Source organism: Canis lupus, chromosome 14 (assembly GCF_048164855.1).
Source record: "Canis lupus baileyi chromosome 14, mCanLup2.hap1, whole genome shotgun sequence".
NCBI lineage: Eukaryota > Metazoa > Chordata > Mammalia > Carnivora > Canidae > Canis > Canis lupus.
Genome location: NC_132851.1, coordinates 34,939,225 through 34,961,833, shown reverse-complemented (window position 1 = coordinate 34,961,833; position 22,609 = coordinate 34,939,225). Strand labels below are relative to the sequence as shown.

At 40.2% G+C, this 22,609-nt stretch overlaps 1 long non-coding RNA gene across 1 annotated transcript in view; it reads left to right on the top strand.

Annotated features, from left to right (window-relative positions):
* Positions 1 to 2,252: 2,252 nt before the first annotated feature.
* Positions 2,253 to 22,609, top strand: part of LOC140603888 (uncharacterized) — a 37,116-nt gene continuing 16,759 nt past the window's right edge. Inside the window, exon 1 of the long non-coding RNA XR_012006890.1 lies at positions 2,253 to 2,423. This is a non-coding gene — a long non-coding RNA (uncharacterized lncRNA). The remainder of the gene's footprint in view (positions 2,424 to 22,609) is intronic.

The window sequence follows — 22,609 nt, the reverse complement described above, 5'->3', positions numbered from 1 at the left end:
GAAAGGGGGAAAAAAGTGTGGGGGAATCAATCAGAAATAAAAAAAAAAGAACATGGGGAGTATCTTCTGATTGTGTATACTTTAAGTCCCTTGACTTCCCCTGGAACTTGTCCGTCTAGCTGGTCTTCTGGGGGAGGGGCCTGTTGTGTTGAGTTTCAGGTGTTAGCACTTGGGGGAGCTGCTCTGCCCCCTGCCTGGTGCAGGGCTCAGTGGGGGTTGTTTATCCCTTGAGGCCCCAGGAGGAACAACCCCAGTGGCTGCGGCAGCCCTGGAGCCCTGGAGTCAGCTACTGCAGTAACTATGGAGCTCTCCCTCTGCAGGGGCCTGGATGCGCTGGGAGCGGGGCTGCTGTTCTGCTCAGCTCGGGGCAGGAGCGTCCTTGCTGTCCTTGGCCCTCCCGGCCTCTGCCTGTCCCAGGGGGAGGCCGGATCCTGGGGTGTGTCCCGGCGCCCTGGGCTCCCGGTCTGCGCTGTTGGATTCGTGCTCCCTGCCGCGCAGCCCCCTTGGCGGAGCCGCCACCCGAGCCCCTCCGAGCTGCTCCAGGTCCCGCCGTGCGCGCTGCAGCCCTTAGGGACCTCGGCGCACTCTCCTGGGCGCAGGTGTCTGTTAGTGTCCCAGGGAGCCCGAGGGCATCCCTGCCCTCCTGGGTCCTGCTCCAACTCCCTGCGAGCCCCTTTCTGCCAGGGAAGGTTGGTGCAGCTCCTGCTTCTCCGGGACGGGGCTCTCCTGTCCTGAGGACACTCGCCTCGGCCTCAGCCCGGCTCTTCGCGGGGCCCCTCCCCCTTGGAGGCCTCTCGTTTCTTTATTTCTTTTTCCCCGTCTTCCTACCTCGATAGAAGCGTGAACTCTTCTCACTGTAGCATTCCAGCTGGTCTCTCTTTAAATATCAGGCCGAATTCGTAGATTTTCAGAATGATTTGAAGGTTATCTAGGTAATTTGGTGGGGACAGGTGATTTGGGGACCCTACTCTTCCGCCATCCTGCCCCTCCTCCTCTACATTCCATTTCTTATCTAACTCCTAGTTAATCTGTCACATCCATTGCAGGAATCACTTTTCCAAGAAAATCTCTTGGATTCTTGTGAGGTGTGAAGAGGAAACCTATTTTTACATTAATATTCACATTTGTATTCAAAATGTTTATGTACCTGGGAAAATCCCCGGTATGCTGCCCCAGGCACAGCCCCCAGCAGTGTCTTGCACACAGCAGATGTTTGTAGTTTTTGTGCTATTACCAGGGCGCTGAAATTAACTGATAGAGTGGTCAACGAAGTGAGCCCACAAATGTCAAAATTATAATTAAAATCCCAGTGTTCTGTCTTTAAATCCTCTAGCATGAAGCAAAAATGTCAACTTTATTGCTCAGTGTACTTTATTAATTAGCTAGCAAATATTTATGTAATGTCTGCTGTGGATTTGGGTACTGTTCTTTGTGGGGAGAGTATGAAATAAGGTCACTAAGCTACTGCTCTTCATGGAGCTTAAATTCTCAACTCAACTAAGTTTGTTTTGGTGTGTTAATGGACAAGAAAGAATATTATGCATTTGAGAATGATTTTCAAAGTTGAAGAAAGAGGGAAGCCCGGGTGGCTCAGCGGTTTAGTGCCGCCTTCAGCCCAGGGAGTGATCCCGGAGACCCAGGATCGAGTCCCACGTCGGGCTCCCTGCATGGAGCCTGCTTCTCCCTCTGCCTGTGTCTTTGCCTCTCTCTCCCTCTCTGTGACTCTCATGAATAAATAAATAAAATCCAAAAACAAACAAACAAACAAAAACAAAGTTGAAGAAAGAAACAGAAGTTCCTGCTCAAAACTTACTTCCTACTCGGTAAATTTATACCATCAATTTCAGGTACAACCCATTCCATCCTACTATCTAAGAGATGCTTTTTAAAGCTCAAAGCAGTTCCTTCTTATAATTAGGAGCTTGTTTGTATTAAATATGGATTCCTTATGTCTTTTTAGGACCTACTTTTATGTTCCACTGCAAATGCTGTTTTTTTTTTTTTTTCCTCCAAAAGAATATTAGTTAATGAATGTCCTTTTAGGATTAGATTCTCTGGTTTAATCACAGACAATCCTTGACTTAATGATGGTTCAATTAGATTTTCATGCTTCACGATGCTACCCTAGTGATCTGCATTCAGTAGAATCCATACTAGAAATTTGGAACGTGGATCGTTTTACAGGGTAGGGATCCAGGGTGTGCTACTCTCACAATCCTCTCAGATGATGTCATAGGGTGGCAGCACTCAGTCAGCCAGCGATCACGAAGGGCAACAACTGACACACTGATGACCATTCTGTACCCATATAGACTTTCCATGTGTCACTTTCAGCACAGTATTCAATAAATTACATGAGGTAGTCAACACTTTATTGTAAAATACGCTTTGTGTTAGATGATGCTGCCCAACTTTAGGCTCAAGTAAGTGTTCTCAATGCATCTGAGGTAAGCTAATATAAGGTGTGATGATGTTCGGTAGGTTTGGTGTATTACATGCATTTTGACTTACAATATTTCCAATTTACCATCGGTTTATTGGGACAAAACTTCATCATAAGTCAAGGAAGATCTGTATTATTCTTCCAAGATCCTGGATCTGTAAATTAATCTATTTGTTTTTATTTTTTTATTATAGCATGATACTACTAAATTACTTAAACTCCATCAGATTATCAGGAGATAAATGTTAATAATACATTGATTGAGGGGCACCTGGGTTGCTCAGTTGGTTAAACATCTGCCTTCCAGCTCAGGTCATGATCTCAGGGTCCTGGGATCGAGCCCCACATTAGGCTCCATGCTCAGCAGGGAGTCAGCCTCTCCCTCCTGCTCTCCATCTGCCTCTCTCCCAGCTTGATCTCTTTCTGTCTCTCAAATAAATAAATAAAATCTTTAAAAATAATAATACATTGATATAGCCATATATTTTACAGAGCACTTTCACTTTCTTTATCTCACTTGATAGCATTGCTTGAAACTTATATTTTCATGGGTTGTAATTTAGACACTTTTAGAAATTCTATAAGTATGGGATCCCTGGGTGGCGCAGCGGTTTGGCGCCTGCCTTTGGCCCAGGGCGCGATCCTGGAGACCCAGGATCGAATCCCACTTCGGGCTCCCAGTGCATGGAGCCTGCTTCTCCCTCTGCCTGTGTCTCTGCCTCTCTCTCTCTCTCTGTGACTATCATAAATAAATTAAAAAAAAAAGAAATTCTATAAGTAAAATTAAAATCATTTAATACCAAGATATTCAAGAAAAGGGCTCATGTATACTATATAAATATAAAACACAAATCAGTGAAGAAAACAAAAATACAAAATTAATTCTACCAGATAGATAATTTATAAATTGGATTTGCACCCAATCAGAATGCTATTTGGAAAGATAGTCAAAACTTAACAACAATCAAAGGAAGTAAAATTTACAGCAATGGACATTTCAAAACCTAAAACTAACCTAATTCAAAAATTTGATTGTGCTATTAATTATTAATGAGTGTAATGTAACATCAAACAAATGTGCTGAATAAAAGCAAGGATGAATGACCCGAGAAAAATTGCCCTCAGGATTGTAACACTTGATAACAGAAGTGTGGCAAGAAGATGTGAAATAGGAAATGCAGTGTAAGATAATAATGGAAATATACATAACTTTTATCTATGTTTCTTCCAGTTTAACCTAAGGGAATATTATAGACGCATGAAACGGTGCATGTATTAACATGCTGGAGGGAAAGCAAAATTTTACTTCTGCCCTCTCAGTCTTTTTCTGCTATCCCAGAGAGTTCAAGGGACATGAGACATTTCTAGGAGTTGTGCATGGCACAGGAGTCCTCTTAAGGAATGAAGACCCAAAGAAATGGTGCAACTTATGGCTTTTCTATCAGGTTGAACAAAGGCCATTGTGAGAAATCAACTAACCTCTGTGGGGAGTCCTAAGGGAGATAAGAATTATTTCAACAAGGTCTGTTTGTAGAATTCTCTTGGTCTCAACTTCTCATCCTTGATGACAGAAGTGTGACTTTCCTTCTAGTGTAGGGAGAGTATCATTTATGAGCGTTTTCATCTCCTATTTCCTGGAAGAATAAGGAGATTAGAATGCTCTTTTCAGATCTGTTGTTTTTCAAGTGCCTTTAGCTCAAAATAGTCCATATGCAGACGTGGCATATTCTGGGATGACATATTCTGTTACCCTTCAATACTTACCACAGCACTATCTATACACAGGAAAAAGAAAACAGTGTGAGATTATAGTATTATATGGGTTGTTTTGATACATTATCCCAGTAAAATATTATAAAAACATTAGAAAATCATAATTACACAAGATAATGAAGGAATGCTATGAACAACTCCATGCCCACAAAATTGATGAATTAGACAAAATGAGCTAATACCTTGAAAGACATGAACTACCCAAACTTAAACAAAAAGAAAAACTTCTGAATCACCTGTGCCTATTAAATTGGACAAAGAATTAAAAAAATTTAAGGAAGAAATGATACCAGCTCTCATCAAACTATTCCAGAAAACAAAGGTAGAAGAAACACTTCTTAATTCATTTTATGTGAACGTAATTATCTGAATACTAAGTACTACAACCAGATAAGGACTTTACAAAGGAAGAAAATTATAGACCAATATCTCTCATGGATATAAATGAAAATATCCTCAACAAAATATTAGCAATATTGATCCAACAAAGTTTTAGGACTCACACCACCCTATTTCAAGAATTATTACAAATTCACAGTATTCAAGACAATGTAGTATTGGTAGAAGAATGGATGCATAGATCAATGGAACAAAATAAAGAACTCAGAAGTACATCTACTGAATATTAGTGATAACACAGCCCAAATATAGCCCACTAAAATTCAGCAAAGGCACAAAGGCAACTCGATGGAAAAGGATCGGCTCTTCAGCAAAGACACTAGACCAACTGGACACCCATTTACAAACAGAAAGAAAAAACAAACCAAGACCTTGCATCTTATGTAAGAGTTAACTTAAATGCATCTCAAAGATAAAATGAAACTATTCAGTGTGCCAACTTATATCTAGAGACTGCCATGACTGTGTAGACAGAACTACAGAAAGAATGGTGCTTAGCTAGGGATAATAGTTAACTATCCAGAATAATTGTTTTATTCTTTTCCAAATTTGTGCATCTTGCAGATTTTCTGTAATGAGTGTCTATTATTTTTATAAGGGGAGAATTACACGAGACCTTTAAAGGCATAGAGTAAAATCCATTAATTGAAACCAGAATGAAGACTGTTGACACAGACAGTTTACTGCTGCCTGAGGGAACAGAGGGTCAATGTCCTGTCAGCCCCGCTGGTGTGAGTCTTCATCTCTTCTATGGCTCTTTGGCAAGACATGGCTGCCAGAGGATGCCAGTGAACATGGTGCTCTGAGGAGCTGCACATCCTTCACTTTCATAAAAGCAATGATAAGATAAGGGGAAAAATAGTCAGAATTCACCTTTTTTTTTTGTACTTTGGAAATGAATCAAAGGCTTTCACCCCCGCCCCCCCAAGGACCCTCTGTTCCACAACATCAAAAAGGCTGGGTCTTGGAACGGTGAGCTTTGTGGCATCTTAACATACTTCAGTCCTATCTTGCATAATCTCATTCAGGACAGTCAGAAAGGTACCCTTGAATTCCTTGTGCTGTAGGGAGGACAACAGGCCTCACTCACAAAGAATGGCAGTTTATCATTTATTCTCAGGGTCTGGTGGCTCTTTGTTAGACTGGCTCCAATGAATTGTCATTATTTTGACTAACTTGATACTAGCTTCCTGCTCAAGGTTCTGGGAAGTGGAAGGGGACATTTGTGGAAGTGGAAGACACAGGCATTGTCTTGGCTGCCATTGCCTGGAGGACAAATCCCAGCTGCTGCAACAATGGAACTAAAATGCTTGGGAGGAAAGGCTAGGGAATTAGGTGTCTCTAAAGACTTTGAGAAACTCTACCATATTCCAGAAATCTAGGAAGTCAGCTCCTGCTCAGCAAAGACCTGAGAAGACCAGAGACTAAAATCTCCTGATAGTGTTGAGGCTCTGTGGAAGCTGAGCCTGATAGCTCAAGTGTTGCAGGAGGTTAGGGAGAGACCTCAGGTTGACTACAGAGTTGCTGTTGGCAATGGGAGTCTCCCCTGTCCTTGGAACATACACTCTGCCCCCATCCTATTCACACAGTGGGGGCCATTTCTAAGGGCGCAGCCCTGAGAGAGCCTCATGGAAGTGATTGTTTCCTCTGAGGCCTCTCTGTAATCTCAGAAGATCCCGTGGCCAGGAGGGATACACCTGGTCCTGCAGCTAAGACCAGCCTCCTAAGTAAGTCCCCCTGCTTCTCCCATCTATCTCCTCTCCTAGAGTGCCTGCCCTTTCCTTCTTCACTCCCTGTCCTCCCTGCACAGCACAGCTGGTTGGGATTTCCCAGAAAGCTACCAAGAATCCTTGGGACAACATTGGGCAGTCAGTTAGTGGTTGGGTCCTAGGACCTGGGCCCTGGGAAAGGGGCATCCTGGGGACCCCAGCTTGGTCACAGCTCTGTGGGAAGAGTGGTGGCTAGTGTGTTTGGCACTTGGGGACATAGAGCATGCCCTGGCAGCCCTGGGCCTAACAAGTTGCAAAGCAAGGGTGTGGCACATAGAGTGGGAGTGGGGGGGAGTGTTAGGGGGGTGGGAGGTAGAGGTAGGGGGCTGGGGTGAACCTGCTGTGGGGCAAGCTCATGGGCCACCAGCACCCAAGCAGAGGTTGGGACTGGGGGCTGGTGGGCATGTGGAGGAAGAGCCACTGCCCTGCTGGCTCCACGGCTGGCAGACCAGGCAGGAGAGAAGGACAGGCAGGTGGGGACCTTGGCTGCCCTTTGGCAAAACCAAGAGAGTGCAGGCTGCCTGGCTTATGGCCCAGACACTGTGACACGGTCTGATGGCAGTGCTATGGGGTGGAATCCCAGGGAAAGTAAGAGAAGAGGAGGAGGGCATACTGGGTTGGGGAATAAAGCGAGCAAAGCACCTCTACCACTGAACCTCTAATACAAAGGAAAGCAGCCAGTGGGATCGCCTCCCCACTTCTGGAAATGTTTATCATGAGAGAATCTACACCTGCTGAGCTAATTGATTAAACTGGCAAATTCAGGGATTATCCAGGCATGGTTGGCAGAGATGGGATTGGGGTGATGGCATTTTCCTGACTGGGCAGGAGGCAGAGAAAATGAGCGATGTCGCCCCACACCCTGCCCTTTGGCAGTGCCTGCAGGAAGCACAGTTTTAAAATAATCCACTGTCTTACTAAATGGATTATTCTAGCCTGTGGGGGAAGCTGAGGCCAATGAGGCAGACCTCCTTGAGCTCATGGAACCCTGGAAATCTAGAGAGGAGTTACAGCAAATCCTTAGCAATTTGGGAATAAGACAGGCCATCTATGCCCCTGTTTTTTAGGTCCCTGATTGGGCCACATTCACTTCAGGAATGAAAGCTAAGATGATCCTTTTTTGCCCCCAGTACCAGATATGGAACGTGAATAATTATGTTAAGCACAGTTGTCAGGCAAAACATTTATGATGTTGGGCAATCCACTGCTGATCTGGGGAAGCTGACAAATCCAAGGTATGAACTATGGGAAAGACCAGAGAGAGAGCTGGAGTTTGAAAACTTAAAAGGCTATTCCAATCTGTGGTAAAGAAGGTGGTAAAAGTGACCTGGAAGCAAATGCAGTTTGTTCTCACTGATGTGGGGAATCCCACTAGAAAAGTTAGACCAGCCACCCCATGCTGTGTATGTTGGTCAGCCTGTGGAGGGCCTTAAAGCCTGAGCAGGGTTCAGATCTGCCCCACATGCAAGTTTTTTTAATTTAAATTCTAGTTAGCTAACATATAGTGTAATATTGGTTTCAGGAGTAGAATTTAGTGATTCATCACTTACATACAACACCCAGTGCTCAACACAACAAGTGCCCTCCTTAATACCCATCACTCATGGAGCCCGTCCCCCCACCCATCTCCCTCCATCATCCCTCAGTTTGTTCTCTATCATTGAGTCTCTTATGATGTGTTTCCCTCTCTCCTTCTCTTTTTTCTTTCACACATTTCATCCGTTTTATATCCTAAATTCCACATACGAATGAAATCATATGGTATTTGTCTTTCTCTAACTTATTTCACTTAGCATAAAACACTCTAGCTCTAACCACGTCATTGCAAATGGCAAGATTTCATACTTTTTGATGGCTGAGCAATATTCATCAGTTGATGGACATTTGGACTCTTTTTATAGTTTGGCTATTGTTGATAATACTGCTAAAAACATTGAGGTGCATGTGCCCTTTGAATCTGTATATTTGTATCCTTTAAATACCTAGTAGTGCAATTGCTGGATTGTAGGGTAGTTCTCTTTGTAACTTTTTGAGAAAACTCCATACTATTTTCCAGAGTGGCTGCACCAGTTTGCATTCCCAAGTTATGGTCCCTTTGACACTGCAAATTGTGTACCCCCTCAACCCCAACCAAGAATGGGAGGATTTTATCCCCCCAATACCAGAGAGCATACTGGGCGATGATATCCTACAAGGTAAGACTTTGTAAGCCTCTATTGGTGAATTCTGTCTCTGGTTAGAGTAATCAGACCAATGCTGAGTGGGAATACCAATTGATAACAAAAATGTCTATAATTCCTACAAGGGGTGGTGACTTCTCAGTGGTACAAACTGCCTGGGAAACAGGGAATAAGAGGAACTATTCAAGAACTGCACCCAAGGGGTACTGCATACCATGTCATGGTGCTTTTAACAGTCCTATGTGAAGTAAAGAAAAGTAAACCTAAAAGATGTGTAGGATGCCATCAAATGTCAACACTCATGGAGTAAGTTCCAGAAGAGACAAAATGGATGAGAAAAAAAAATATTTGAAGATACAATTGGTAAACCTTCCTCAAATTAGATGAAAACATTAGTCTACTTATACAATAAGCTGAACAAATTCCAAGTAGGATAAATTTAAAGAGATTCACAGCAAACCACATAATAATTAAATTCCACATAATGAATGTAAAGACAAAGACCTTTGAAAACAGCAAGAAAGAAGCAACTCATAAGGAACAAGGAATCTTCAAAAAGATGAACAAGCAGGTTCTCATCAGAAATCACAAGGGCTGGAAGGGAGTTGGAAGACTTACTCAAATCGCTGAAAGAAAAATTGCTGACAGCCAAAGAATTCTGTATTTGGCAAAACTGTCTTCAAAATAGGAGAAATTCAGAAATTCTCAGAGAAAAAGTGAGATTTTGTTGCTATCAGATCTGCCCTACAACAAATGCTAGAGGGAGTTTTGCAGCCTGGAAAGAAAAGACACTAAGCAGTAACTCAAACCCACATGAAAAAAATAACAGTGAGAAATATAACTATGTAGGCAAATATTGAGGAAAAAACGATACAAATGTATTTTTTAAATCCTCTCAAAACTTCAAGATTTCAACTCTTTGTGCTCATTTTATTTCCAATTCATTACAAGTTCCAACTATTATGGATCCTCATGTTAATCCTAAAGAGCCCTCCTATGAATCCTGTGTTCCAGGTAATTTAAATGATCCATTTCCTTTATAAAAATTTGACAGTCGTGTTTCTCATTGTTCATGACTCTGCTATAGCTAGGGCGAATCTAATAGGCTCATTTGGGAAGTATTACTGCATTGTTAGCTCAAGGATAAAGCTGAGGTCCTTGGTACTTCCCAATTTTATCTGGATATTTAGGAATATCTCCAGTGGTTTTATGTGTGGATGTGATGCTAGAAAGTGGATTAGAAAATAAATACTTTAGGTGATTTTTTATTAAAGTATAATTGGCATGCAATATCCTGTTAGTTTCAGGTGTACATCAGAATGATTTCATATTTTATGTTATAAAATGATCCCTGTGATAAATCTACTTAACATCTGTCATCAGGGATGCCTGGGTGGCACAGTGGTTAAGCATCTGCCTTTGGCTTAGGGTGTGATCCCAGTCCCGGGATCGAGTCCCACATCGGGCTCCCTGTGAGGGTCCTGCTTCTCCCTCTGCCTGTGTCTTTGCCTCTCTTTGTGTGTCTCTCATGAATAAATAAATAAAATCTTTAAATAAATCTGTCATTGTATAAAGTTATTACAGTATCATTGACCATATATCCTACACTGTGCATTACATCATCATGACTTATTTATAATTGGAAATTTGTATCCCTTTATCCCCTTCACCTGTTTCACCCATCCCACAACCCTTCCACAACCTTCTGGTAAATGAGTTTATTTTCTGTATCTATATATCTGCTTCTGTTTTGTTTTTTCATTTGTCTTGTTTATTTAGATTCCACATATACGTGAAATCATACAATATTTGTCTTACTTTCTCTGACTTATTTCACTTAATATAGTAACCTCTAGGCCCATCCATGTTGTTGCAAATAGCAAGATTTCATTATTTTCATAGCTGAAAAATTTCCATTTATGTCTCTTCTTTATCCATTCATATATTGATGGACACTTAGGTTGTTTCCATATTTTGGCTATTATAAAAAGTTCTACAACAAAACAGGAATGCATATATCTCTTTGAATTTGTGCTTCCATTTTCTTTGGATAAATACTTAGAAGGAGAATTGCTGGATTTTATGGTATTCTATTTTTAAATTTTTTGAAGAACCTCCATACTAGCTGTACCAGTTTGCAATCCCACCACCAACAGTACACAAGGGTACATTTTTCCTCTCGTCCTCACCAACTATTATTTTTTTTGTCTTTTGGATAATAGTCAGTTTGACAGGTATAAGGTAACATCTCCTTGTAGTGTTGATTTATATTTCTCTGATGATTAGTGATGCTGAGCATTTTTTCAAGTGCCTGTTGATCATTTGTACATCTTTTTTGGAAAAATGTTTATTCAAGTTATCTGTCCATTTTTGTTTGTTTGTTTGGAGGGGGTGCAGAGGGAGAATCTTAAACAGACTCCACACCCAGCGTGGAGCCCACTGCATGGCTCAGTTTCACAACCCTGAGATCATGACCCTAGCTGAAATCAAGAGTCAGACACTTAACTAACTGAGCCACCAAGGCAATAGATAACTGGCTTTTGATTTGTGGTGCCAATTAGGTTTATACATAGTAACTTTTGCATACTGAAGTCTATATTAAGTTGATTATCACTTAAGTTTGAACCCACTCTTTACTCTTCTCCCTTCGATATTTTAAGTATATGTTTTTATACTTCAAATCCTTTTATTTTGTGCATCCTTTGACTGATTTTTACAGACACACTTGATTGTACTGCTTTTTACCTTCCTACTGTTTTTAATCCTTCTTATGGTCTTTCTTTCCATTCAAAAATCTCCCGTTAAGGGCAGCCCCCGTGGCACAGTGGTTTAATGCCTCCTGCAGCCCAGGGTGTGATCCTGGGGACCCGGGATCGAGTCCCATGTTGGGCTCCCTACGTGGAGCCTGCTTCTCCCTCTGCCTGTGTCTCTTCCTCTGTGTGTGTGTCTAGGAATAAATAATAAAATATTTTTTTAAAAAAATCCCCCTTTAAAATATCTTGTAGGGCTTGTTTAGTGGTCATGAATTACTTTAACTTATCTGGGAAACTGTGTCTCCTTGTAGCATGAATGATAGCCCTGCTAAGTGGAAATTTTTTGGTTGCAGACTTTTTTCTTTCAGGACTATGAACATATCATGCCACTCTCTTGTGGCCTGCAAAGTTTCTGCTGAAAAATCCACTGATAGCTTTAAAGGGTTTCCCTTGTATGTAACTGTTTTATTTTTCTGCTTTTCAAATTCTCTCTTTATCACCACTTTTTCCATTTTATTACTATGTGTCTAGGTGTGGAACAATTTGGGCTTGAGTTGGTATCTGCCAGAGATGCAGTAGCACCAAACTTCAAGAAGATTTCCCTATGTTGTTCCCTGGGAAGCTTTGGTTGGTAAATGGAGCCTGCAGGAAGGCCAGATGTCTGCCCCTCGTCCACTGCTGGGGCCCTAGTCAGATTTAGTGTCAAAACTTGGAGCACAGCTTTGAATAGGATCCAGCTAAGGTATATGAGAAGGGGCAGATCTGCAGGAGAACACTGGGGCAGGATGTGCAGTAGCAGTAAGGTTTGTACAGGTCTGCTCTTTGAGGAGACATAGATCCAAGGGCTGGCTCTAGGGGGTGTGTCCTCAGGGGAATATAAAGACATGTTGTTACTAAGTTAGGTGGTGAGTATTGGCACTGTGCTGGTTCCCACAGGTGTCCATGTATTTAGGCTGGTGGGGAGGGGAGGGGAAATGGTGTCTACCAGCTCTTTTTTTCTTAGAGAATTCTCCAAAATATTCCTGCCCCTCCAGCACAGGCTCTGAGATTATTAAATATATCTCCTTTCCATATGTCCCACGTGTTTTTCAAGCCGTTTTTCTCTGCTGTATCTCAGTAGGGCTGTTGGTTCTGTGTCTCTTTAATGGTGGGCCTCAGTTTCCTATCACCTTCCACCTTTCCCAGAGCTGAGCCTCCTGATTTTTATTTTTTTATTTATTTTTTATTTATTTTTTATTTTTTTATAATAGTCACAGAGAGAGAGAGAGAGAGAGAGAGGCAAAGACATAGGCAGAGGGAGAAGCAGGCTCCATGCACCGGGAGCCTGATGTGGGATTTGATCCTGGGTCGCCAGGATCGCACCCTGGGCCAAAGGCAGTCACCAAACCGCTGCGCCACCCAGGGATCCCTATTTTTATTTTTTAAAATTCCAGGTGGTAAGCCCTATTGATTGTGAGAACTCATGAAATTAGGTCCCTCTGGTTTTTAAACCTGAATGTTATAGGAATTTGTTTTCCCTATGCAGGTCTCCTTGTGCCTGGGGGGCCTGGTGTGGGATCGGTTTCTCTCCCTTCTTTGCAACTGTAGCATCTCTCCCTCCCATAGATGGTTGCACTGGTCAGTTTAGCTTCCTACCCTCTTCTATATGGATTTGTCTCTACATTTTACTCTGGAGAGTTTGTTCTTCCCGTCTTTGGGTCATTTTCTGGGTTGTTTATACTGATGTGGGTGTTATCTAGTTGTATCCATGAGATAAGGTGAGCTTAGGTGAGTGTAGATCTACTCTATCATCTTCCCCAGAGGTCTTCTCTGCCCATTTTTAAAATTAAGTTGTTTATTGTTTTGGTATTAAGCTGTGTAAGTTCTTTATATATGTAGGATATTAAACCTTTACCAGATGTATGATTTGCAATTATCTTCTGCCATTTAGTAGGTTTCCTTTTTATTTTGTTGATAGTTTCCTTCACTTTAAAAAAGGTTTTTAATGTAATATAAACCAACCTGTTTATTTTAGTTTTTGTTGCCCGTACCTGAAGAGCCCTGTCTGAAAAAAATGTCACTAAGATAGATGTCAAGGAGATAACTGCTTATGTTTTCTTCTAGGAATTTTATGATTTCAGATCTTACATTCAAGTCTTTGATCTATTTTGAATTTATTTTTGTATGAGGTGTAAAATAGTGGTTGAGTTTCCTTCTTTTACCTATTTTAGGTGAATTTTTAGTCAATCATTGAGAACTTCTTCTAATCCCTGCCACACTGACACATAAAATGTGCAGGCTAATAATTGGGAAATCTCCATTTACAGTAGGATATTGACAGGCTGGATTACAGGCTGAGAAAGGTTAATAGAGTGGAGTGTGTTTAGAAACTATCTCTCAATAGGAACAGAAGAGACTGATAACATGAATCTTAGAAAAGAAGTGATTAAAATAGTGCTTTTCAAAAATGCTTTTAAATTACTAGAAGACTTTGATTTTGTGACAATTAAAATCCTAAGTCACAAAGCTGATAAAAAGGAGAGCTGCTGTGGTTGAAACAAGGTCAAAACCTTGAGACCAGTCTCTGAAACTTAATTCAGCCCTTTTATCTTGGAATCCTTCCTGGAGTTACAGAAAAGCACTTTTCTAAGAAGATAGTCTAGGTGCTGTACTATGTGATACTTCAAATTTCATCATAAGGAATAAATAAAAATAAATTATATTGACATAAAAGAGAGCCTCAATATTATCTTTAATATGGGCAACTGGCTTATAATAGAACACATGGCTTTATGTCTGATGATTGTTTTGATAATAATAATTATTTTTACCAATTATTGGCTGATTACCATGGTTATGAATCAGGAGTTAAAACCAGAATTTTAACATTCCCACATACTAATTGTTTTACTTTGAGCAAATAACTTAAGCTATCTATGATTGAATTTCCTCATCTGTAAAATGGGCATATAATATGTCTTTCTCATAAGTTTTATGTTAAATGTTTAAATAATCTGTGATGCAGTTAGAATGGTGTCTGGTACCTAGGTGCTATTAATTATGTGCTTGATGTATATACATATATAACAAGTCAATGCCCAAACAAATCTATGAACAAAAATTTACAGATGTGTAAACATTAATTATTTATAAAATTAAAACAACAGAGGTTTAATGACAAAGGAGAGTTTGTTTAGAACATCCCTGTTTTAGCTAAGGAAGAGAAGTTCAACATTGTATCTGATAATGAATTCATGATTAAAAAAATATTTTTAATTTATTCATTTGAGAGAGAGACAGACAGACAGACAAAAGGGAGGAGAAGAGAGAAGGGGACAAGCAGACTCTGTGCTGAGCACAGAGCCTGATGTGGGGTCTAATCCAGGACCCAAAGGTCATGACCTGAGCCTGATCAAGACTGAGACACTTAACTGACTGAGCCAGCCAGGCACCCTGATTTTGTGATATTTTTAAAATCAACGTGCTGTATTCATCTCAATCACTTCAGAACAAATAAGCTCAAATGAACATCTAGCATTAGATTCCTGATATATCTGGATTTGTTTCTAATATACAAACTTCTAAGGGGATCTGTTGTGGTGAGTTCTGAATACTGGCACTAGCCCTAATATTAGGCTGATTGACAAAAAATGTGCAAGGGTCTGAGTAGAAAGGAGTAATTAAACTACCAAAACTAGAGAGGATGCAGAACAAACCAGAAGATGCTCCTGGGTCCATGGTAGCAGTCAGATAAATCATTTAAGTTATAGCAACAACCTGGTGTAATTAGTGAAATAGGAAGTGAGTTTAGGGTTGAAACACCTAGTGTCAGCTTTAGTGACTCTTCTGTCTTCCTTCTCCTGATGGTAACAGAGCCAGGGTGTGGCTGACAAGGCAATAAGCTGGGGGTCCTGGTAGACATTTTCCTGGGAGTCTGCTCAACCTAAATCTCATACTAACATGACAAGGAATTTGCAGTAAAGTTGAAATGATTCATCATTAATGGGTAAATTCCCCTGAGACATTGCAACTCGGGATGTTAATCCATTAGAAAGATTCCAGTATTCTCAAGGATGTTATTTCTTTTTCAGAGGCCATTTTGAAAAGTTTCTCTAAACAAATAATTTCTCTGTCATAGGACTTCTTTGCCTGCATCTTCTCCTCACATAAAATATTGATATAAAAGAGAGCAAAAATGCTAGGTATTATATTTTCTTCATAATATTTTTTTCTGCCGAATGGCTTCAGAGTAGGAATCTCTGATTGCACAGCTTCATTGTGGGAACTGGTACTTCCCCCTCTCCCCCAGCTGGGATGAAAAAGCAGAAAGTCCTTATACTAGGCTTCTAGGATCCTCCTGCTTTTGAGTGTCAGGACAAACTAGGCCATCTGGTTTTCACAGTACTGTCTTTCGTGCCTCCATTCAAACAGATGGATTCTTGGATTAATACAAGAAATGGACCAGCTGATGGCTCTATTTATCAAATATAAAGTGTAAAGGGTTGGAAATAAGTGTAACAGTATTTCTGACTCAATTATTATCACCTTCAAGAACATAAAAACTGTCAGATGGTTTAAAAGAAATAGAGAAGAACCTTAATTCTGTATCAAAAAGAATTACCCCTTTGAAGGGGTAAAACAATTATTCTGACTTCTTTTTAAAATGTTATGGTAAGAAGAATAAAAATGAGGTATTGATTAGCAAAAACGAAACAAAAGACACCATGTCTATAAAGGAGAATGTACCCAGGAGAATGGCAAAAGAGAAAGTGTTTATTCATTGATTTATTGCTTGATGGAATGATTAGTTAGTTCATATATTTGTTCTCTCAGCAAATGGATATTGAGTACGTAGCCCTGGGATTTCCCATAGTGCCTTTTTTTGCACTTGTCTCCTACCATTGATATTTGTGTTTCCTATGCTCTAACTGTACTGAACTAATTACAGTTCTTAGAAGTCACTGTGCCATGTTATGTTCCCAAATAGTTAAGTTTGTATTAATTTGAAATACTCACTTTCCTGCCAAGGACTTTCCTATCATTTTTAAAAGACCTTATTCAAATTTTACATCTGTGACATCACCTAAGACCTCTTAAGGCAGTTTGCATACCTGTTGCCATGTCCCTACAACCTACAACTTTGCAAATGCCATGATTCTAGAGAACTTAGGAGGAATGTCATGTGAGGTACCAAAGTGTGCCAACCTCATTCTCATACGTTGACATTTGAAGAAGAGAGAAAAATCCGTGGTGAAAAACTAATCCTGAAGAGGAAAAATGAGGAAATAGGAAATCACTTCAAAATTTCATTTAGTGTCCTCTGTGATTTGTAGGTGGAGATTGCCTCCATCAGAAAGAGAACTGGAATGCTCAATAGTACATGTGGTGAAAGTTTGGAGAAAAGGAACTGCTGAGTTAAGATGAACACTCTAGGACCTGGTAGGAGGGGACGCTGGTAGAAGGCAGAGCTGAGTGTGAAGCATGTGAGCTAATAAAGCTGCTAACTATCTGCATCATGAGCAGGTGATTCACAGCCACTCTACCTTTCAAGGCCATTAATGCCCCGTTTAGAATATCCAGGAGATGGATTACTGTACTAACTACTTTGCACACTGGATTTACAAGGAGGATTTACTGGAATATTTCCTCCTCCAATAAATCACAGTATGAATATTGATTGTGGTGCCCTCTACTTATCTAAAAGTTTTATGTGAATTATAAAAAAAAAAAGCAGCGACTCTTTCAGTGGAAGGATTTGAAGGGGACGGATCTTGTCGAGAAAACAAATCTATGGATGTGTTCTAAAATATGCCAGGCCAATGTTATACAGTGAGGGATGAGTATATAACACAGCACAGCCAATTGGGACCAATTTATTAGATGCTATACAAGTGCTAAACTGCCTTAAATCAATAGTTTGCAAGGCAGCAGAAGGTTGGGCGTAATAAGTCATCATCTTAATGAAATATAGATTATTCCAAAACTATTAAACAAGCAGTTGGTGTCAGGAAAATTGTTCACTTTTTCAGAGCTAAACAAAACCATCTATTTCAGAAGAGGGAAATCAATAGACGTCTGCAGGCTGGCATGGAGCTTGAATATATAAATAAACGTATAGCTCAAATTATTCATTGGCATCTAGTTAGATTATACTATCTTCATCATTACTTAATTTCTAAAAAAATAATTTTATTGAATTATACTGAATTAGAGAATAAAAGCAAATATTTCTCTTTCACTTCTGTTCATTTTCCTTCCCCTATTGTTTCTCCTCTCTTTGCTGCCATTTAGAGTATCTATTATCTGATAATAGATAATGTCCTGGGTGATTGGTGGGGGTTAATTTAGTTAGTGTTTAAAACAGTTTTGAGAAATAGGTATTACTACTTGGTGCCACTGTGTAGGTAATAGGTGTTCAGAATAATTTTTATAACTTCCCAATGTTGAACATTCAGTCATATAGAATTGAGCATGTAATGTAGGCATTTGAATGGACTCTGCTTTACATCTGGACACCTCGAGGACTTTCAAATCAATCTCTCCATATGGACACCAGATGGACACATGCTGCCCACATTCCCATTTGCAGACACCCACCTCATCTAGGTGGCTACAGGGCTCAGTCCTATCCCAAGACAATCATCTTCCAAACAGGCATTTTCCAAGATGGCCCATCATCAAAGTAACCTTGGGCCAAGGTCAATAATACAGAATCCCTAGATCATGCTGAAATTGCAAGTGAGATATCTAAGAGGAAATCTGGAAACTTTTCTTTCTCTCCATTAAGATTTCAAGTTTGGGAAACATCCCAATCACATATATTTTAAGCTCCTTGCTGAGATTCTTGGGTTCTGAAGTCTGCCATTAAAGTCCATATCCTCTAATAAAGGAATAAGGAAACACTGCAGTGTTTTCTCTGTTAATATGATCTTTCTTCCCTCTCCATTTCATTTTTTGTTTTCTTCCTCTACCATGTTCCATTAGCATCATCAGTATATCCCTGACCTTCATCTCTTATTATAGATATTTTAGTAGATTTTCATACATTCATTCACTTAGCATTCAATGAATGTTTATTGAATGCCTATGTGTGAAAGGAGTGGTGCTATTTAATGATCCTGACATTTTAACATAGACTTTAAGATGATGGCATGGGAGTATTCACTTATTTAAATTAGTGAAAGATCCAAGGCCACCTGGGTGGCTTAGTCTGTTAAGGGTCTGTCTTCAGCTCAGGTCATGATCTTGGGGTCCTTGTATGGAGCCCTGAGTTGGGCACCCTGCTTAGTGGGGAGTCTGCTTCTCCCTCTCCCCCTGACTCTCCTCTCGGCTTGTGCTCTTGCTCTCCCGCAAATAAATAAATAAATAAACATATAAATAAATAATCTTTAAAAAATGAATTAATTAATCAATTAAGGGGAAGATCCAGAACTTGATTTGTTATTATGATTGGGATTTTGCATCTTTCCAAGGGGTCTCCACGTGTGTCAGTTCACCTGAACCCTTAATAACTTCTAATATTGTCCTCTTAGGAGTGACTTCACTTATTCATTTATTTATTTTAATTATTTATTTTTATTTATTTATTTGACAGAGATAGAGAGCATAAGCAGGGTGAGCGGCAGAGGGAGAGGGAGAAGCAGGCTTCCAGGATGACCAGGAAGCCCAATAGGGCTTGATCCCATGACCCTGGGATCATGACCTCAACCAACTGAACCACACAAGCACCTCTATTATTTATTAAAAAACAACAACAACAACAACAACAAAACATTTTTAAGTGTCTTTTTTATACTAGTTTCCAGGGATAAAATGTTAAGTTTAAAAGAAACATAAACTCTAGCTTCCTGAAGTTTGGAGTGCTGGGGAAAGCAGTAACTGAAAAACAGCTATCCAAATAATATATGATTATAATTGATGATGAATGCTACAAAGATACAGAATGCTAAGAGAGAATGTAAGGTGAGGCAGGACCTTGTTGGGTTGGCACAATTTCCTTAAAGAAGTGATGCTGGAGGTGATTCTTGAGACCTGAAACCTGGATGAAATAGAGAATCTCACCAAGGACTCAGAGCAGCAGCAGCTTGTGCAAAGCCCCTGAGGCAGCAGGATGCATTGCATTTTGAAGGAAAATAAAATAGAGCTACTGTGGCTGAGCAGAAAGGGAGAAGGGGGAACATAGGGCTATAAAGGAAGAGAGTGCAAGTTATGCTAGAGTTTCCATGTTGTGTGAGCATTTTGGTGTTTACCCTTAGAGAAAGGGACATACAAGCATATTGAACAAGAGACTGATATAACCAGCCAAGTTGAAAGGTAGGAGGCTTGCTCTCCACTCTAAGACACCTCCTCCTCTAGGAGGAAATGTGACCTCTTGTAACCGTCAGAGTCCTGTCTGCTTGACTTCACACCCGCATCCACCTACTCACTGCTGGCCTCCACTGACATCACACTCATGGGTGGCATTACTGGGAAAAGTTCAAAAAAAGTATTAGCTCCATGCGCTGTTCTGTGAAACGTACACCCATATCTGGTGAGACCTACCAGGATATGGGCAGGTGGCTATCATCCAACACAATCATTAGAAGTTTTGACTTTGGAAGGAGGGTGATTGATTCCTTTTGGTCCCATCATAAACTAACCAGACTTGAAGTCATGTCAGGCTTATACTGAGAAAAGGTAGGAGGGAAATCATAAAAGCAGGCAAAGAGGCGAATCTTAACAGAATCATGGCAGATGTGTGCAGAGGAAATGTAGGACAAGCGTGATAGCATACACCAGAGGACCTGGTGGTGGAGGTGAGGCTGTGTCAGGGGAGATGGCTGCAAATTCATCTGAAGTGACTGTTAGAAACAAGGGTGGAGAGATTTGTTTGGCCTTCAAACAGAGCTTCCTCCAATCAGATAGCACAATTGGGAGGCTATCATAATGCAACTGGAGGTAATGCATGTGATTTGTAAATGCTGGGAATCACTGCTGCTCCCAGCAGCGCACGATGGATTGCATAATAATCTTGTACAAATCCACACCAAATGTTATAAAGTAGGAACTCCAAACGCATTCATCTTTCCTGGCAAACCGATGCTCAATTTTTTATTAAATAATGAGTGGTAAAATGCAATTTGCTTCTGTTTTTACTCTGAATACCAGAATGCTCTCAAATAAAGTTAATGCGTTTTAGTCATTTCCCATGTACTAGAGTTTTTGAATAATTGATTTCCTTGCCCCAGCTACCATTATTTAAACAATAGATTTTAGCCTTTATATTCTTCTCTTTTCCTTCAAAAATGCGTGCAATTTTTAATGCGTGCTATTCCAGATTCTGTTATGCATGATGGTGTAATGTGTACCAAAAAAAACCCCAAAAAACAAAACAAAACAAAACAAAAAACCAAACAATGAATGAGCTTCTATATATTTTTTTTTTATCTATCAATGCATTTGTCTGTATGTGTGTTGGATAGAATTTGTTAGAAATAAAGACCACATATTTAATGATCTAACTGGAGCCAATCTATGATGACTTGTTTTGAAACTGGGCTTTAATTTTTAGGGAAAGCTAGTATTCAGTCATGGTAACTTTTTAGCTGTGTGCCTTCAGGCAAGCTGCTTCACCTCTATGTGCTTTCAATCTCTTTGCAAACAGGGACAGCAGTAACTCTTGCTTTCACCACCGGGAGGATGAGCAATATGGTGATGCCCATGAGGCTGTCTGCAAGAGTTACTCCTTTTCCTTTTTAATAATTTCACCCATATGAAAGTGGTTAATGATTCTAACAAAGATAAAAGCTGGCAAGACTTAAATTTCATTCCTACCAAATGGTGCTGGTGAACATAGAGGAATAAAATGCTAATGAAATCTCCTCTAATTTCTCAAGGCTGCTAAATTCAGCTGGAAATAGCAAAGCACCAGGATTCTTCACAGACGCTTTCAATACTTCAGCTGGCACTCCTTTCTGGAAATACCACCCAACCCAGCTTCTGTATGATAGCTTCATGCTTAGGGCTCTGGGCCCAGCTGGATCTCTAAATACTGAGAAAGGAAGAATGCAATTGTTAGCATTCAGCATTCAGTGAATATCATAATCTTGAAAACTCCCTGCCTAGGAGGACTTACACTCTGGACAATAAATGTAGGAAGACATTTTGGCACTTAGAAAAAAATAGCCAAAAATAAATCTTTCCAAGCCCAGTTGGTTTAGAAAATGAAGTAAGCAAGGATTCGAGGAGATCCTTTTCCTTCTTTTCTGGGCGTGTTTTCATTATAATCCTTGTCATCATGAACACTGTTTCGGGAGGACCATCTGAATCTCTGTAAGTGAAAACAGTGTTCCTGGGCCCACACGTTGCTGTAAGGAAATGTAGAGGAACTGAATGTCAATATGCAGTTTTCAGATAATGAATTTATGCCCTGTCTTTGTGCACAGCATTCCCTCTACCGGAATATTTTTACCATCTGTCCTTCAAATCCCAGCTCATCTGTCACTTCTTCTAAGAGGTTACCCAGACCCCTTCTCTGTATGCAGGCCATTGATTCCTTGCCCGGGGTCACTTGACCCCCTACATTTGAACCATCACCCTCTGTGGAGTGCAGTGCTCAGTGATATGCTAGCATTGTGTCACTTAATCCTGAGAATTAGTGTGCTATTATCTCCGTGATGGAGGTGTTGAAACCCAAGTGACTTTGGGTTATTTGCTTAAGGTTATATACCCAGCCAATACCTGGATCTGAATTTGAATCCAGGTATAATTGGCCCCATTAATGGGGTCTCTAACCTACCCTACCTCACTAACTTTGATCAAAAGTCTTATCCCAATCTTGAAGGGGTGTAGAGATTACTCACACCTGCTATTCTCCATGGTATTTAGACCGACACAACGGTGGATCACATAAGAGCACTCCAGATGTAGATTCTTGACTTGCAGAAGGATGGGCCTGCATTCAGTTTCAAGTCCTGTCCCATGGCTTAGTAGCTTTAGCTAATTCAATTAAACTTTAAGCTGCAGTTTCCTGACGTGGAAAAAGAAAAACTTAATGCTTCACACACACAAATTATTACTTTATGATTTTGTGAAAGTTAATTGAGATACTGATATAAAGTGATTGATCTAGTACCTGTTCTACAGTGTTGGTACATGATAGCTATAAAGATAATAGGAGTCTTTATCATTATCATCTTAATTATATTTCAAAACTAGAAAGGAGAGTGAATTAAAAAAATATCTGAGCCCAGATATTTTGAAATGGTCTGGGCACTTAGATCCCCCTCTTCTTAAATGTTCTTCTCTGTAACATTCATATTAATGTACTCATTC